The sequence below is a fragment of the Nipponia nippon genome, unplaced genomic scaffold (assembly GCF_047370975.1).
Source record: "Nipponia nippon isolate SJK-2023a ecotype South Korea unplaced genomic scaffold, ASM4737097v1 scaffold_1, whole genome shotgun sequence".
Classification (NCBI taxonomy): domain Eukaryota; kingdom Metazoa; phylum Chordata; class Aves; order Pelecaniformes; family Threskiornithidae; genus Nipponia; species Nipponia nippon.
The window spans coordinates 71,041,241-71,059,647 of record NW_028262290.1 but is presented as its reverse complement, the minus strand read 5'-3'; the positions used below and the strand labels follow the sequence as shown (position 1 = coordinate 71,059,647).

The window sequence follows — 18,407 nt, the reverse complement described above, 5'->3', positions numbered from 1 at the left end:
TGTCATAAAAATAGGCAGCCAGACTCTGTTTGTACTCTCACTGAGAGAAAACCAACTGAAAAACATCAGTCCATATTGAACACTAGACAATGCACACAAGCAGTTACCTTGAGAAATCCATGCTTATTGGTTGTGATCTCCATGATATTATTATTTTTTTATTTATTTTATTATTGTTTGCATTGGACATTTTCTTACTGTTGCAGACAAGCTATTAGTTGAACACCAGTGTCACATGTGTGTTTTATACATACATGAATTTACATATGCATGCATACATGTATCTATGTGTTTCCTGACCAAAGGATAGTCAGAAAACAGGCGAGCCAATCCTATTTTCCCTGTGACTTCAGAGATACTTAAATAAATTTTCTAGTGTCCAGACTGAAAGGAAGCTAATGGGCTTTCCATGAGCTCATTATCCTAGGCCCAACTGCTTTGTGCAGAAACTGCCCATTTACATCCTACATGTTTAAGTACGGTTCCATGTGAAAAGCAGTGGGTTTGATATGACAGATGCTATTACAATGACTGAACTAATGTGTTCTTGGTAAGAAAAAATTGAGGTTAATAGCATAGAAATACTTATATTAAAAAAGCTTTGATGGTGGTGGGACAAATAGGGGAAAAAAAAAAAAAACCAACAAACTAAAATTTGGAGAGATTGCTGTAACCTACCCATCTGAATGCTGAAGTAAAGTACAGCCTAAACAGACTTGCTTGGATGGCAATACTTATTGCACCTTCTTTTATTTAAGCCATTGAAAAGTTGTTCTCACTTAGTGAAGGCTTTACTGAACAGTAGAGCACTCCTGTGAGCCTTGAAGGTTTTTTGACTTGAATAACTGTTGTGTTTCATCATACATTGCGGTTCTGGTAGAATTAACTCCATACTGTGTGGGTGCTGGAAGTTGAAAGGTAATTAATGATCCCTAAGAATATATCTCAGCTCTATTAAAACAGTCAGATGAAAACTCTTCTGTTACAGCCTGTCAAGAATAATGCATATTTTGGGATAGACTGTTGCTATCTATTATTGTATTTGGAACAATACAGTGGACTCACCATTCTGGATGAGGACCCCCTAGAACTAAAAAAGTGTTCCCAAAACCTTTGGTGCAGGAGTCTCTCTTGATGTCAAAGGGGAGGTTTGCATGTGCTAGCACACCGAGCTGCATTCCTGCCTGTTAGCTTTCCAGCTCCAGGTTGAATCCCACCCTCTGATTTGGTGAACGTTTGAACAGTCTGTTTCTCTTTTCTACTGGCTTATTGCTCAATACAATTCATCCTCTCACTGGCATGGACCTATTCGAACTGCTCATGCTGCTCATGCACGGTGTGTATAATCTCTGAAGCTGGCATGTCAATGACACTCTTGAGAAGAGCAGCTGAGTGTCCAGCCATGGACTGAACAGGGTGAGAACTATGCAAGTGATTCAATGGCTGGATATCTACCAACTGTTGTGGTGTATGTTAGGATGAAGAGAATTAGACATGGTTGGGTTCTGTTCTTAACATTCTTGGCTAGCAGAAGGGAATGGGCGCCAAGATGCATTTGCAGTATAAAGGAGAGGGACTTGAAATGGGACAGAGGCTGGCAGCCAGGCCAAGTGGAAAACCCTGTGCAAGACGCACAAATGTATAATGTCTAGAAATAATGAGCAGGGGAAGAATCACATGTACATCCTCTGGATCTCAGACACCCTACATTAGATTGAGGCTGGATGCATCGCAGGTGTGGTACCTGCTCACTGTATGGCCTACAACCACAGCTTAGGGCACAGAGTGCAGAGAAGCCTGAGTGGCTTACTTTTTGGCAGCAGCTCTGAGGCAGTAATGTTACTTTGGATAATGTTCTCCAATGTTTTTTTCTGAAAGAACAACTATGGTTTTCATTTTCAGCTGATTATAAGCTGCCATAATTTCTTTACCATAGACCTAGTTTATTAAAAGTGGTGATACTACCCAGAGGTAGTATTCTCAGGACCAAGACTTCTAAAAGCAGTAAGAACCTGTTTGTGCAAACTGCCAGACTAGTATGCCAAGTGTGGGAAGAAAAGAGTTCTGCAAGAAGGACAGGAGTTCAAATTTGCTCTTTTTGTACTTGTGTACACATCATGCAGCAATGTGTATTGAGTCAGGAAGTCGTGTTTCTGTGGAAAAAAATAGATTTGACAGACCATCAAACTACTTGGGTGATCGGTGGGTAAAACAGTTTAAGAGCTAAATTTTTTTTTTACTTTATGTTTAACAACCTTTTGTTTGTGCATGCACACAGACTGATTTTTGTTTTCATAGAAAAGTAAGGAAAGTAAAATGTTAATGTTCTTGTTTGCAGAAAAATGGGAAGGTTGCAACACTGCAAATGGCTTTGGAAGCCTTTCTTTTGCCAGCATTATTGCATCCCTGGTTTATAACTTATTCAAGGCAGATATTTTCCAAGCAAGGATGGGATCATGCATGTATTAAACGATCTGTGTTTTGTATATTGGTTGGGTTTTATGAGCAAATGTAAAACTCTAGTGATTTGTGTGTTCCTGATACGTTTCATGGCTTTGCCGCCTTTTAACAGCCTGTATTAAAGTAAACATAGTACAGAAGATTGTATAAGAGGTATAAAGATCAGTAGAATTTGACCTGGTTTGGATACTTAATTTAGTTCACCCAACTTGCCTCATGGTTCTCTTACTGAAGTAATCACTGTAATTGGACAGTTGCTTTACACGGGGCTTAAACCACTATCTAAAAGTATCCAAAAAAGAAAAGATTATAAGTGAGGCGAAATTTTACAAGAGAGAATAAAAACACCAAGCTTACTGGGGCAGGTCGGATTTCTGTTAAAGTGGAGCAGTTGGGATTATGTTATATGGTTTGCTTCATTGAAAGGCACAGGTGAAAGACATCAAAGGGCATGGCAACCTCCATTGCAGTAAACAAAGTAGTTCTAGCATGTATCCCCCTAATTAGTGATTAATTAACAATAGAAGATTGGGTTGAGAATTTTAAACTGCTTCTCAAGTTTCAGGCTGAACAAGATGACATTTATAATGAAGTCAGTGTTCTTGCATTAATGAGTGTGGAGTTGCTTTACAAGATTTCTGAATGTAGCTTCTATTAGCACTGCTCCCAGGTAGAAATGAAAGGGTTTGGCTTTACATATTATACCTACTAAATTCACAGGCATTGCTTCTCTGGGATTGTAACCCTTGCTCAGGACAAACCAGTGTGTGTGGAGGGGGGGAGGGTATTATTTCATATAGCTTTGGCTGAATCCCTCTTGCAGAACCAGAAATGTCAAGGTCTTCAAAAAAGAACTGGTGGCTTTTAAACAAACTCATGTCCTAATCTGGTGAAGCAAACAGTCCACATCACAACATGCAATATGGATTCACAAACTATAACATGATCTCAGTGATGCTGATTTCAAACTTATAGTTCAAATTAACGTTAGACAATCACTGTTCTTCTGAATGTACTTTCATAAGAGGAGTTAGTCTTGATCTCCACCTATAGAACAGTTTCCTTGATTTGTTGCACCAGAAACAAGCTCATCCTAATCCTCATCCTCTCTCTCTGGACCATTTCTTCCTTTTCTGCACACAGGAAGCAAGTGTCGTCACACTCAACGCTTGCGCTTACAACTGGAAGAGCAGATGAACAGAGCCCTGCAAAGCTCATGCAAATTTCAATGGAAAAAATCAGTTGCCGAGGGAATGTTGAGCAACACGAAGCTGATGATTCTATCCTCTTAATAGATCTGCCGCCTTCATTTACACAAAACCAAGACTTGATGTTTGCTCCCCAATTAAAGTTTCCAACTTATCAGGTAGCGTGCAGCCTCTGTGCCTTTGGGCCAGCTGTCTGGTAGACTGTACACATCAGGTTTGCACAGCTGTTCTGACAGGAGGAGAAGTATATCACTTCCTAAATATGCCACCCCATAGGTTCTGTAACTGTGGCTCTCCATGTTAACTGTACTTTAGATAACTCATCAGCAGGAAAGATCAAAAGGCAAAGGGTTTTGAGCTACTATTGGAGGTATTTCTTTTTTAACATAAGAATAGAGAATCACACCAACAAGTGTTTAAATAAGTTGAAGCCTTATCTCAGACGGTTTTAAACTGTCTGTTTTGAACTATTCCTTCCTGGGACACAAAGGTATATCATAGTTGCCTGAAAATCACCTTTCATTTCAGAATTCAAATTAGGAACTACAAAGAAGGTTTGGTAATTGTCCACTCTGTTTAAATTTTGTAAGGTTGTCTCCTATTTCTGTCATTATCTTGTTGTCTCTTTCTGTCAATTCTAGTTTCTCCCTATTTAGAGACCAGTTGGAGTGTCACACCTCAGGTTAGCCTGGAAGCTGCCCTTTTGATATGAGGGCAGCTGAGGAAATCTCATTCCTCTGAGAGAAGCTGACAGTGGGTGAAAATGTTCAGCTGGCTGAGCTGAGTACATTGAAAGATTTGTGAGGAACAGGAATTCCTTGCACTCTGGGGAGCAAACCTGGGAATCTGGAGTAGCGGATGGATCTGGCTTCCCCAGCAGGATGCAGGGACAGATCTTTGGGCTGTAAAGAGGAGGGCCTGATGAAGTGGGACTGCAAGTCGTGCCTGCTGTATTCTCAAGTTACGGAGCCATGACCATGGTCCTAGGACGCTGCAGCGGACTTTGTGATATAGACCTCCCCCACAAACTTCCTTAGAATGAAGGAATTTCCAACCTGATTTCTCATCTAACTGGCTTCCTTTTGTTAGTCACAGTTCTAGGAAATTTCTTAGCAAAACTATTTCCTGGGTTAGCTGCCTATTACTTCTCTTTCTTATTGCGAGGCTCCTTGCAGTGAATCTCTCATTGTAGGGATGTATTTCTTTGGATTTTTATTCCACTGAGAGTGCCCTCTGTTTCTCCCAGCTCTCTGCTACATGATGCCACACTTCTGCTGAAGCATTTAGCACCGGCCAGAGACACCGTTCTGAGCTGGATGCATTGCTCTGTCTGACTTGGTATTTCACTTCATGTGACACAGCAAATGTTCAGGTTGATGCTGTGAGAAAAGCAAATGCAGCATTTCCCCCACTGCCCCTGGTTAAAGGATGAGTCACTGTCCCTTGTCCAATCTTTAGACTCTTATATACAAAATTATCTACAGGCAGATGGCTTTCATTTCAGTAGTAGTTTGATGGGTAATTCTTACAGCCATTTTAGAGATTTCCATTTAAGTTTTTGGAACATCCACAGTGGGTTCTTTTCAAGGTCACAATAGACTTATTCAGTGTATGTCTTGTTTATAGCACAGCTTAAAAGTGAAAACAAACAATTATTCTGCTGAGATAAAGAATGAGTTTCTGTGTGTACGAGCATGGTGCTATCTCTGTCGCTTCTCCTAGGCACCTCCCAGTTTGGCCAGAAGAACAGGGACACTTTTGTAAACAGGATGAAAAGAAATGAAATTAAACAAGTGCTAAAGATCCTGTGATCCATTTTTGGTTTTTATGGTAGGATGCTGGCCTCACTTTAAGATGACTGCAGTAGCAACACTTCTTAATAAGGCCTGTACTGAAGAGGAAAAAAAGTTACTGCTGGGTTCCTAATTTTAATGAATCAAGCCTCACTAAGATGATGAGCTCCCTTTGCAACTGTCTGACTCTGAAAAATGACATGAGTAAGTGCTGTAAAGGAGTTTGGGGGTTTTGGTTTTGTTTTGGAAAACATTGCCACTGTTTTGATGGATTATTTTTTTCTTAACTATCTCTTTCCTTCCTCTCTTGCTATGATTTTCTTTGAAAAGCAATATTGTGTTTACCTAGTGGCAGTGAAGGATAAGTTGTTCTCAGCTGTCAAACAGGAAACTTCAATTTGGGTTTGACCTAGAAACGTTTAATAGCAATGTCTTTCTCAGTGTCAAATAGGAAGGTTGGGGAAGTTGGAAGCAACCTATGAGATATCAAAAAGGGGTCTGCTTCACACTGCATGAAAACAAAAATCTTATGAGAGGTAAAACAGATCTTTTATTACGTGTTGGAAAGCAATAGGGAAAAATAAAAGAAACCTTTTTTTTTTTTTTTTTTATTCGACTGGTAAAGAGATTGATAAAAGCAAAGTAACATGAAGTAGATTTTTATCTTAGATAACAGATGTTACTTTTTCTCCCGAGTGGACTACCTAGAAACTACTGTACAGAAAGCAAAAATATTTGCTGTCTGCAGAACAAGTTACAGGGGATGGCAAATTCTCTGCTAGCATTTCCAATGAGAAGGCTGAGGTTACCCCACCCTCTGCCTTATGTCTTTGGGTTCAGAGATGCCAAAGTCTACCAGGAAGATCTCTACCATATTGAACAGTTTGTCAGGCCTTTGCTCAGACAAACATTGCTGTACATTAACACCCTAGATGATTACCTATTACTATCCAGTTCTTATTTTTGAGCAAATACAGGGAGAAAGTTGCAGATGAGGCACTTTGTGCCATGTTACATGGTGATAGACTTGGTTTTGGCAAAGTAATAGACTTTGAACATTTTGTTAATTTTTCTCTTTCCACCATGAAGTGCCACGGCATGCATTTTTAAAGTTGTGTCTGGTCATGAAGAACACTTAGTAGTCTGCTTTTCTTGCTTTGATTCCGAGTGCTGCTGTGGCATGCTGCACAGTGGAATTGCTAGGAGTCTTGACAGTGATAAAGGTGTGGATCTTGTAGACATGAGGTTGCCTAGACATACTAGTTGTCTGCACTAACTTCTGCATATAAGCTTTTACAGTCTGCTGAGTGCTTATTCCTCTTTAAACAGTAACCCTAAGTAGCTGTTAGGTTCACTTTATTGTAGTTAATAACCTATTTTTATACTGATGTCCAATTACATAGCATAAGGTGATTTTTTTTAAGTATTTTTCAGTTTCCTGGTCGTATAAATATCAATGTCTCTGGTTGTGTGGGTCCTGTACATTTGATTGTGAGAGTTTTAGGGCTCATTACACCCTGATACCTTAAGGCATAAGGTTTTACATTACTCTTTTTTTCTCAAGGCTAGGCACTTTATACCCTTTTCATTATATATAATTGATGGCTTGTGCCTATAGACATGGACTTATGATGCATAGATATAGATATCATTACAAGTTTTTATATTTTGTATTCACTGAGAGGCTTTTGTCTTAAAGTGCAGTAGCTGTTCAACCGATATCCTCAAAAGAATAGTCAGTCTCTCAGAAGAGGGATCTGATTTTTTACAATGTCATTGACTGTCCATGAATAATTTATGATTATGTTAGTCCACCTCTAGTATTACATGCAGGCTGCAGTGCTTATGAAATGTATTTATTGACATTTTTAGCAAAGCAGCATTGAATGCCGTTGTGGATGAAGTAATGGTTCTTGTTACCATTTGGAAAGTTATTGCTGTTAACTTATGTTTGTACAACTTCCAGCCAGTCAGTATGTTTAACCCAGCTTGGTTATCTTACAGTCAGGAATTTTGGCAAACCACAACAATAACTAGGACAAGCAGAACTGCTAGATCTGGTGCAAGCAGGCTCTGATCCCACTGACACATATTCAAGTGGAATAACTCTAGATTTCATTAGAGTTGCTCTCCGCATATCACATGACTGAGATGTGACTCCACTTCCCCTGGCACGTTAGTCAAATAAGCATCAATAATGGTAATGTAATTCAAGCTAGAATTTCACATCTGAATGGCACAAAGTCTGAAGAAAGATAGCGATTAGAAGTAGTGTTTGCTTTGTGGATTATTTATAGATTTTACTAGAACTCTGTGAACAATAAATGATACATCCATACCTTCAAGCAGAGCTTACATTATGAAGGCGAAATAAATCTTTTTTTTTTTTAATTAGTTTTGAATCAAGCAAATATAAATAGGACAGCTTTAAAATGTTAAAAATTAGAAAGGAATAGTGATATTCAAAATGGTACTTGCTGACAAATCTTGCGCTGACAGTAAAATTAATGCCAGGAGAGCTTTGCAGTGTCTAAAGCAGTGATAGGGACTATTATGTGAGCTTTTGAAAATAATTGAGAGATAAGTGATTATTAATGAAAATAAACTGAGTTTTTACTGCTGCTTAGGATTTAGAGGTATTTATCAGGAATGGGACAAGTCATCAAAAAAGATGCTGTACTTGCTGTTGACAAAGATCCGTTCTGGAGCTTCACAGAGCATGCATGGACATAAAGAGTTCTTGAGCAGGTAGCGTCAGAGATGACAGTTTGTTTAATAAGACTGAGGAAGAAGCAGGGGATTTGACAGTCTCCAATGTCCTGAATAAAGAATCTTCATTATGTTCACCATAACTGAGTCTTATGCCTTCACTCTAAATAGCACTGCAGCCTGCATGCATCTAATCACACAAGGAGACAGGAGGTTTCATCCTGCTCATTTCCTTCTTCACTCGAGTGCAATTTGGCCTGAGATTATGATGATTCACAATGCACTTTATTAGAAACATTAAACAGAAAAATGACAAATTCATGTCCCTGTCTACAGAAGCCATTAGTTACTGATTCTCCAGGAACCTATGAAAAGAAATAAACAAGAAAATAACAGAAAATTCAGCAAGGTCTCTGAAATGAGAGAAGTCTGACACACAGAACAGTAAGGTGCAGATGCACTCAGTATATGCCATGTGCACCGAAGGTGAAAATATTTGGAATTCATTTGCCTTCACTAAAAGAATGAGATCTGAATAATGGTGATCTTCTTGCAGAAGTTAATCTAATTCTGATACTGGATGTAACCCATGAATGGGCATGCTTTTAAGGGACTGCATAGAGGCCTAGGGAAAATATGGAAGTCCCTGAAGAAATGTATGTGATCAATTAGGTATCTTGAGTTCAGTATGAGTAAGGAGAAACACATAAGAAATTGCCTGGTTGCCGTGACCTTAAACAAGGACCTCTCAGATGAAAGCCCACTTTGATACCATCAGCCCACTTTGGGTTTAGCTTAGCTTTAACCTAACAGAAATGGAATATGCAACACTGGCATTGTGAAGATCACTCAGCTTTTCGAAGTCCTGGAAGATCTAAGTAAGAATCTGTGCCTTACGATATGATAAAATCAATGTTGAACCCTCAAGTCCTACAAAGTGTTCTTTACTACTAGCAGACAGATATTGATGGTAATGGTCTAAACATGAAATCCTAAGACAAAAATAAAAGATCTAATCTTATGTAGGATTGCTTGTGACCAGCCTAAAGGTACAGATTCTTAAAATTACATTCCTATTAAAGATGACTGGGGCAGGAAATCAGAGATGCCTTGGCCTCTGATTCAGTGATGTTAAGTTAAGCAGTTTGATTACCCATGCCTCCCCATTGCTTCTTGTGTATATTTAGCACTCTCACAAAAAAAAAAAAAAAAAAAAAAAAGCTAATAGATCCTAGTTTCAGCAGAATAATAAACCTGGTAAGCTGTGGCATGTTGAGTGAATGAGGTTTTTTTTCCTTGTCCTGTTAGAACAGCTGAAATATTCAACTATTATTTCCTGTAAGGTCTTAGGAGTAATTGTCAGTAGAAACAGAACATCAATACTAAAGATTAGAAATTGCCTGAGGTATAAGTAACTATTTATCTTGTTTTCCTTCTTAGTGTAGTTAATTTTTCTTACGGTTGGATGTAGACGTTATTTTACTTCTATTAGCGTGCACTTTATACACATCTTTTCCATCACAAATATGGATCAAATTAATCTCTTATTTATGTAGTTTTTTGACCTGCTTGGGACTGAGTATGCTTTCATTGTTTAAGTACAGGATTTGAACGGCCGTAGTATAGATACGCGGGTTACTGTGTTTAAGGTATTTCTGGTTGTCTTTAGGCAATCACTTGTTTTGCCACAGTGATGCCATTCTTGACACTGCTTTCAGGAGCACCAAACTCTTACAGAGTGTATCCTTGGAATAAATTATTAGCATTGAAAGGGATAGAAGAGGACTAAGCAGCGTGTTACTGAGCAAAGTTTTGGTGGAGAGGAAGCTGCTTATGAGTCAGCAGTGTGCCCTGGCAGCAAGGAAGGCTAACAGTATACTGGGATACATTAACACGACTGCAGTTAGATCAAAGGAAGTTATCATTCCTCTTTATTTGGCCTTTCTAGACCACTTCTTGAATGTTTTGTCCAGTTTTGGGCTGCTAATAAATGAAAAAATATAAAGTAGAGCACATTCAGTGAAGGGTCACCAAGATGGTTGGGGAGCTGGTGCATTTGCCCTGTGAGGAGAGACTGAAGGAATGGGGTTTGTTCAGCTTGGGGAAGAGCGGAAAGCTAACAGTGGCCTGCTAACACCTACAAGGAGGTTAGCAAGAAGATGGAGCCAGGTTTTTCGCTGAGGTGCATAGCAGGAGAATGACAGGCAGCAATTGTAAACTGAAAAAGGGAAGATTCAGACTGCTAGATATAGGGAGAAACTTTTTCACCTTGAGAACAGCTAAGTATGGGAACAGAGATGCTGGGCAGTCTACATCATGGAAGGATTTCAAGACCTGCCTGGATAAAGCCCTGAGCAATTTGGTCTGACCTTGTGGCTGACCCTGCTTTAAGCAGGAGGTTGGACCAAAGACCTCCTGAGGTCCCTTCCAAACTGACTGGCCCTATGAGTCTGTAAAATAGAAGAGTTCTGCAGGCAGTTTTAAAATCTCCTGTGAGCCATTCCTTGGCAATCTGAGTTTCCCAGTATTCTATTATTGCCATGTTTAAGATAGACTAAAAATGTACACAGCTAAACCAGTCTTTAAAATGTATACTTGAACAAAAACTATTTCCAAGATGGCCTGTCAGACCTTGGAACTGGATGTACTGGAGGAACCAGGCCCTGTATTTTCTGGCTGCTTCCTGAATGCAATTTAGGCAGAAGTAGACAAAGTTTGGATCTAATTAATCTTCCTTGTTTGCTGTCCAGTCCTTTTGAGCCAGAAAGGGACTAGACACAGCAAAGTATATCAGTGACGCATCAGGATAGCACACTAATGTGCCAGTCCTCACAGTGATCTGATTGCTTGAGATGTCACTAGACTAAATGAGGACTTCTGAATGTGGCCAGTTTTGAAATATGAAAAGTGTGATTAAACAGATCAGGTGTCAATTTTGGGACCACAATTCTCCAGCTGGCTAGTAATAGAGAAATGTATTGTAAGCCAAAATGAGAAACTTTTGAGCTACACAATGAAGTTAAATATTTGTGAAGAAGCAATTAACTGACTTCCATCCCACCTCTACAGAAAGTGCAGTGCTACCTTGGAAGGCTGGCTGTTTCAGAGAAGCTTGATGCTAATTAAAAGACTCCATACTCCAGGCACACACTTTTGGTAATCCTCTGTAGTCTTGGTATCCTACTGTGCCCACACTTACAGCTCGGTCCTCCTCTAACATTTGCTGTCTTGCTGACTGCATCTTCACGTTCACCTTTTTAAACTCCTTATTTTTTAGGACTGAAGTAATTTATCAGAAACAACTCACAGCATTTGCATCCTATTAAGAAACACTCTGAACTCATTCTTTATGACCGGTAACAATGGTGACAATCATTTTCATTTGCACAGAAATTCATTCCAAAGCTTCTAATAAATTGGTATGCAGTGACAGGTGAAGAACTGTAATTCCATTACTAAATTGCGGTCATTTCAAAGGGTCAAAATAAGCAGCTGTTTAATAACATTGCTCTTGCAGAAAGTGATGCGAAAAGTTTGAATGTGAGAGATTGTGAGTGTTTCCTTTTTAATGCATCTTAATAGAGAAAAATAATCTTCAAGTGAGTAACAGTTTTCAGCATCCTTAGGCAGTTATGATTCAGTCCTAGCAGGATATAAAAATGCAAGAGTTGGGGAAAGATTCCCTATCACCATACTGCATAGGTATTTGCTGGACATATTAATGCATCTGTCTTGCAGTACACTTGGAAGAGAAGCCACTCGCCAACCTCAGATAGCATGGCTTTTGTGTGTAGTGCTTTCAGTCATGTGTGGGTGGATTCAGACAATCTACGTAGACTAACTGAGGAGACATGAAGATGACCTATTTACTCATAATCTTCACTCAGAAAGGAATTAAAAGCAGATGGTAAATCAGAAGTTTTCTTTGTCTAGTCGCAGGGAAATTATGCTCAGGAATGATGTTTTAAAGATGCACTTGTAATCAGAATGATGTTTCATTTCATCTGCTGAAAGGTTGATTACAAAATGAGTACAGGAATAGAAAGAAGAGACAATCATCTTAAAACAGTAAGGAATACATCAGTTTTTCTCTCTGAGCCAGCTCAAGGCTTTGTGACGGTATAGACAGAGCTTGCTACTCCTGATGCTGTTGGGGCAAGGTGTCAGCCGCAGCTGCTTAGGGGACCATTTCTTCCCCACAATAGCTGCCATGTTCTCCAGCTCAGCCTCGCCCTCTGTGGTAGCGGCAGGACTGAAGGGTTGCTCAAGGTAGAGAAGCTGCATTCGATACTGACGTTGCTGGATCCCTTCTCTAGCCACGGCCACCTCAGTAGTCTGCTGTCACAGGCATTTTTTACTTTTACCTACAGTAAGGTCCATGTCACCTGACTGGCTGTTATAAAACCAGTACAGACTGTGCATCATGGCAAAATTAGAATAGAAAGTTCTCCCCTTGAGGACATCTGGTTTTGATGACAATTCCTGTAAAACATTTGGGGGAAAATGAACTTTTTTTTTTTTTCCTATTAGATTTCCCAGTTTTGATGTGGACTGGAAATGCCTCCAGGGAGTTCCAAAGCACGAAGGGGAACAAGTGACCCAGTTTAGAAAGGAAATCATGTTGGGGCAGTCCAGCTTTCAGACACAGAGAAGCAGAGATTGTAGTGAAGTTGGTGCCAAAGGAACGCAAATATTTCAGTGTGGAAGATGATTTTCTTTTTAAGTCTGGATTATGAAAGCTTCAGGAACCTAAGTACAGTGCACAAAGTCTAATAAAAACCCCTATCAAGCAACAAGAAATCCACAGAATTCTTACAAGATGACTTATTTCCTGGTTAGTGTCATTTCATAGAGCTTTCTTAATGCAGTTTGTACATTTAAAAGGATAGCTAAATGGGCAATTTTACTTCCTTCCCTGTTGCATTGAACCCTGGACATTTTTTTGCTTCCCACATCAATAGACATTGTTCCAGAAGAATCATAGATTGTTTAGTTTGTGAGTTCAGTTTCCTAGAGAACTAGAGAAATACCTAATTCTGGAGATTAACTGTCTTTAGTTAGTCAAGGTTAGACTTGTTTAGGCATGATGCTAACGGTATGCTAGCTAGGTGATTTAGCAAGCATCCTTTGTCTCAGACAATAAATGAAAACACTTGATATAATTTCAGGATAAGTAACAGCTTCTGTACATGGATGTCTGTATGTGTGTGTGTTTATACCTATTTAAGTATCCATACACAATTTTGATTTATATACTTGAAGAAATCCTCAGGGTGATACAGCTATTTCTCCATTCCCTCTCTTACTTCTCTTTATTTCATTCAAGGAAAGACTATTACTCTTTCTTTCTCCCAGATTAACTTGATATAAAGAGCTAGAATTTAGGTTCTCATGAGGCTCTTAAGCATTAGTTTGGCTTTAACTGCTTATAACATCTAGATTTTCAGATGCAGTATTTTAGAGGAACACAGTTTTGAACTAGAGAAAACGGTAAGAAGTTGTATGTTAGAAGAAAGCAGTTGGACAAATTTATCTGGTGCTTTTTACAGTTTTTGAAAGCAGAACACTTCACAGCTGCTCATGAATCATGTTTCTATTTCAGGGTACACCTCCTGGCTAGTAAAAGAGCTGCAGACCATGCCCAACATAGAGTGTTCAAGCACTTTGAACTTTGCTAGGTCAGAAGTCTTTCAAAGGATGAGGAGAGCTAAGCAAGGGCCATGTACATGGGCAAGCTGCATCTCTCACATCCCATCTACTTTTGAAGTAGCTTTGTTGAAAGAGAGTAAAATGTGTGGTTTGGTGTTCTTCCTCTTTCATATAAAAACAGATGGTGGATTTTTTTTTTCAAGTGTTCCCTAAAGGTGTGGGTTGTATAGCTTAAGCTGCATTAGACAGGCTCTCATCTTAACAGAATAGTTTTTGTCTCTAAAGTGTTCTTTTCAGGTGGATGCTGTACCTGACAGCGCACCGAGGCTGGAGGCAGAAATTGGGGAAAGACACTGTTAATTGTCACTCCACTGAACTTCTGTGGAATTGTCTTGATTTTCCTATGGGGAGGATGTGGCAAGGCACTTTAGAAAGAATTTTGTTTTTCTCTTCCCAAATTTCAACTGTAAAGAGCAATCATAGGCATTAGAGCCATGTTTCACTTCAGCAGAGATGCAGCTCAGTCTTATTCTATATTTAGTCAATTCAAAAGGAAGAAACACAATTCTCCTTGTCTTTTATATATAGCTGGCATCCATAGATGCTCCAGCATAAGGTGCAGTTACTGCTCCTGATAAGTATCTGACAGACCAGTGATCAGGCCAAGGATGAAAAATTTTGCATCCTTTGTTTCATCTGCAATTTTGCTAGTGCTTTATTTACATGGATTCAGAATATGACTGGAGAAATCAATGGAAGAAAAACATCAAGGTATGTCAAACGGAAGGTAGCATTTTTGACTCAGGAAGACCTTGAGTTGCTACAGTCTGGGAGAAGTGTGTTTAGCCTTTTATTACAATTTTCTAGACATCTACTGCTGACAGTGGTAGCAGGCTCTTACATCTTCATTTGACTTTAGTAAGATTATTTGTAAAATTGTTAATAATACCAAGCATAGAAGAACTGAGCCTCTTGCAGGTCATAAGTGTATGCTATTCAGACATATATAACAGTGGATAACTCCACCTTTAGAGAAAGTGGATAACTCCATGTTTAGAGAAAACTGTATGCCAGGATGAAGAAATTATGCCTTCATTGAAATACCTTGTACATTTTTTAGTAAGACAAAACTAACAGAAGTAGCCAGAGAAGATTTCCCCCAAATGGTCTTCATCAGATTGGGATGTCCAGAGGACAATCAGGCATTGAGCTGTTGATATTTCTACTAGGTGCAAGAATAGCAGTTTGGGATAATGCTTCTAATGCCAGATAGAAAATATTCATATTCTTACGTGAATAACTGGTTATCTTCTTTCCCAAAGATATAGGAAATTAAAAACAAATGGAGTGTCATTTAAATAGACCATCAAGAAGGGAACTAGGATAGTGGTATGTGTACTTCTAAAGAAATTGTGTAAATCTAAGAATTAAGATGGAACTGGAATTCATAACTAAATGAAGACATGGATGTAATAGTGAATGTCAACATCTTACTGGAAAGAAGACAATCAAAGAGACACTAATACCAAATATACAAGAAAGATAAGGTGGAATAATAGTATTATAAGTTAAAGGAGATAAGATTCAAATCACATTAGTCAACTCACCACTGCAATTTGTAACATTAGAATCAATATGGATTGAAATTCCAGGCATGAACAGGAAGAATATAATGCTTGGGCTGCATTACTGACTGCTTGACCAGAATGGCAGAACCAGCATAATATTGTGAGAGAAGCAGAAAGCAGAGAAAATTAGTATGGGGTAACTTAAGGTTTTCCCATGTGAATTAGGCAAATGTTATATCAGGACATGAAGTGGAGATGTAAATCTTAGGTGCTATCAATGACTGTTTCATGTAGAGCAGTCGTTCAGAGTACTCACACAGGAAAATTCAGGCCTTGAATCAGTATTTAGCAATGTAAGGAATGGCCTGGTGTGAAATCTTACAGCTGAAGCATCATTGTATCAGTGTTGTCACCAATACTATATTAAGACTTGGCATCCCTTCAAGAGCAACAGGTAGCAAAAAAAAGCCTGCTTCTATTCAAAAGGTGAGGTGTGTAAAAATGAGAATGCATCATTAATAGAACCTAAAAGAAGCAACCAAGAAAGTTATCCTTACCTGTGGTGTGAAGATTAGCAAGGAACAGTGTTCTGGAAATAAAGCACTAGAGGAAGGACTGAAAAGGATAAAAGTATGGCTAATCAGCAAAGTAACGGAGGTTACTAGAAGAAAGCATCCTTCAGGGAACTGAAATTGAATCCAAATTAAGAAAAGAGAAAGGATCTTAAACTCTGGCCAGTTGCACAAAGGTACAATTAGGCAGACAAAAGAAGAGTTCGAAGAGCAAGTAGCTAAAGGAATTGGAACCAACTTTGATACCTATCCATAACGAGGAGTAAGAAGCCCTTCAGGGAGGGTTTAAACAGCCAAGCATAAACACTTGAGGAAGGGGTAGAAGTATAAAAGCAGCAGAAGTACCTTGCCGACAGGCCAAATAAGCTCTTTACATTAGCAGTCACTGCTGAAGAGACCAGGGAGAGTCCCTCAGTAAACCTTTTTTTTGGGAAGGGCACAACAGTGGCCTTGTGTGGAATTGAAATAAATGTCAAAGAGGTTGTAGTAGAAATAGAGGAAATTAACAGTAACAGAGTATGAGGACTGGGCAGTATTCACAAAGGGTCCCAAAATAACTCAGGGATAAAATAGCTTAATAGCAGTAGTGTGTAACATCCTGTTTTAAAACTCTGTTTGTATTTGAATATGGGAGGATAGTGTGATGCCCATCTTTGAAGAAAGATTTAGGTGGAACCTGGAAACAGCAGTCCTATAACTGAGATCCATGCTGAGAAACTAGTAGAAATTATGACAAAAGATAGACTTAGTGAACATCTGGATAAATACTATCTATATGAAAAGAATCAGTATGGCTACTGTAAAGAAGTTTCTGTCTTCAAATCTTTTCTAGTTTAAGTTGTCAGCAAGAATGTGGAGATGAGTGACTCAGCTGATATAGTCCGCTTTGACTCCGAGTCCCTCAACAGAGGTCTTTGAGAGAACTAAACCACCATGTGAGAAGGATGTGGAATGACTTCCATGTAAGAAACAACTGAGTAGGCTGGGACTTCTTTAGAAGTTCTTTAGAATAGAGTTGTGTATGATGCAACCAGGAAAACAAATTCATTCATTTTCAAAGAAGGTTTAAGTATTATTATGATTCAGAATAAGCTATTCTTGCTACAAGAGGGGGACCAAATGGATTGTCCTGGTTTCAGCTGGGATAGAGTTAATTTTCTTCCTAGTAGCTAGTAGAGTGCTGTGTTTAGGGTTTAGTATGAGGATAATGTTGATAACACACTGATGTTTTAGGCGTTGCTAAGTAATGTTTATACTAGTCAAGGACTTTTCAGCTTCCCATGCTCTGCCAGGTGCCCAAGAAGCTGTGAGGGAGTATGGCCAGGACAGCTGACCCAGACTGACCAAAGGGATATTGCATACCATATGACATCATGTTCAGTGTATAAAGCTGGGGGAAGAAGAAGGAAGGGGGGATGTTCAGAGTGATGGCATTTGTCTTCCCGAGTAACCGTTATGTGTGATGGAGCCCTACTTTCCTAGAGATGGCTGAACACCTGCCTGCCCATGGGAACTAGTGAATGAATTCCTTGTTTTGCTTTGCTTGCGTGCGCGGCTTTTGCTTTACCTATTAAACTGCCTTTATCCCAACCCATGAGTTTTCTCTCTTTTACTCTTCCGACTCTCTCTTCTCTCCCCTGTCCCACCGCGGGGGGGGAGTGAGCGAGTGGCTGTATAGTGCTTAGTTGCCGGCTGGGGTTAAACCACGACGTGGATTCATTTAAAAGTGAGTAATATCAGGAAAAGCAGTAACAGCTGCTGAAAAACATTGTGCAGAAACAAACCAAAAAAAATTAAAAAAAATAAAAAAAGGAGAGAATTTGGATTTGGGAGTTGAGGGGGTTGTCTTAGAAAAATGGCTTGTTGACACTGAGTTGGGAATTTATAGTGGTTGAGAAAATTCTAATACCAGCAACTCATTGACAAGAATCTTATGCTAAACCAGCCATGGTGAGGAAGAAACTGTGACTGATGTGTTACAAAACAATAGAGTCATTTGTGAGCACCATTTAGGGTTTGATTTGAGGGGGGGGGTTGGTAAAACCAAAGCTCTGTCTTCAGAACATCTAGAAGCTATAACATACAAACAACTCTATTTAGGAGGTATATAATTTTTATTTCTGCAAGTTCATGGCACAAAGTCTCTCTTGGGGTTACAGCACTGCTTTCTTTGCTGTAGTTGTTTCTTGATTCTCCTCAGTTATTAATGTGCTTTTTCACAAGGTCTTTTTCTTTTTCACAGATCCGAATTTCCATTTGCTCATGTTCATATCTTAGGAGGCCTGTAGTTCCCAGAAGGAGTTCTTTTTATAATGTTTCTCTCTATGCTGTTTCGTTGACATTTTTATGTCTAAGCAAAGTTTAATAATGGAAATTAGAGGAACAGATCACTGCAGTGTGGGAGCATGAGAGAGAAAGACAGCGTCTTATTCTGAAAGGGAAAAATGA

At 39.1% G+C, this 18,407-nt stretch overlaps 1 protein-coding gene across 9 annotated transcripts in view; it reads left to right on the top strand.

The window, feature by feature from the left end:
- LOC104013413 (poly(rC)-binding protein 3) overlaps positions 1 to 18,407 on the top strand; it is a 545,963-nt gene that overhangs the window by 236,538 nt on the left and 291,018 nt on the right. Inside the window, exon 1 of one of the 9 annotated variants that reach the window (XM_087759308.1) lies at positions 5,651 to 5,665. The exons of the other annotated variants lie outside the window; for them this stretch is intronic. The gene's annotated coding sequence lies outside the window, so the exon portion shown is untranslated. Of the gene's footprint in view, positions 1 to 5,650; positions 5,666 to 18,407 lie in introns of those variants that run through there. 9 annotated transcript variants of the gene reach the window in all.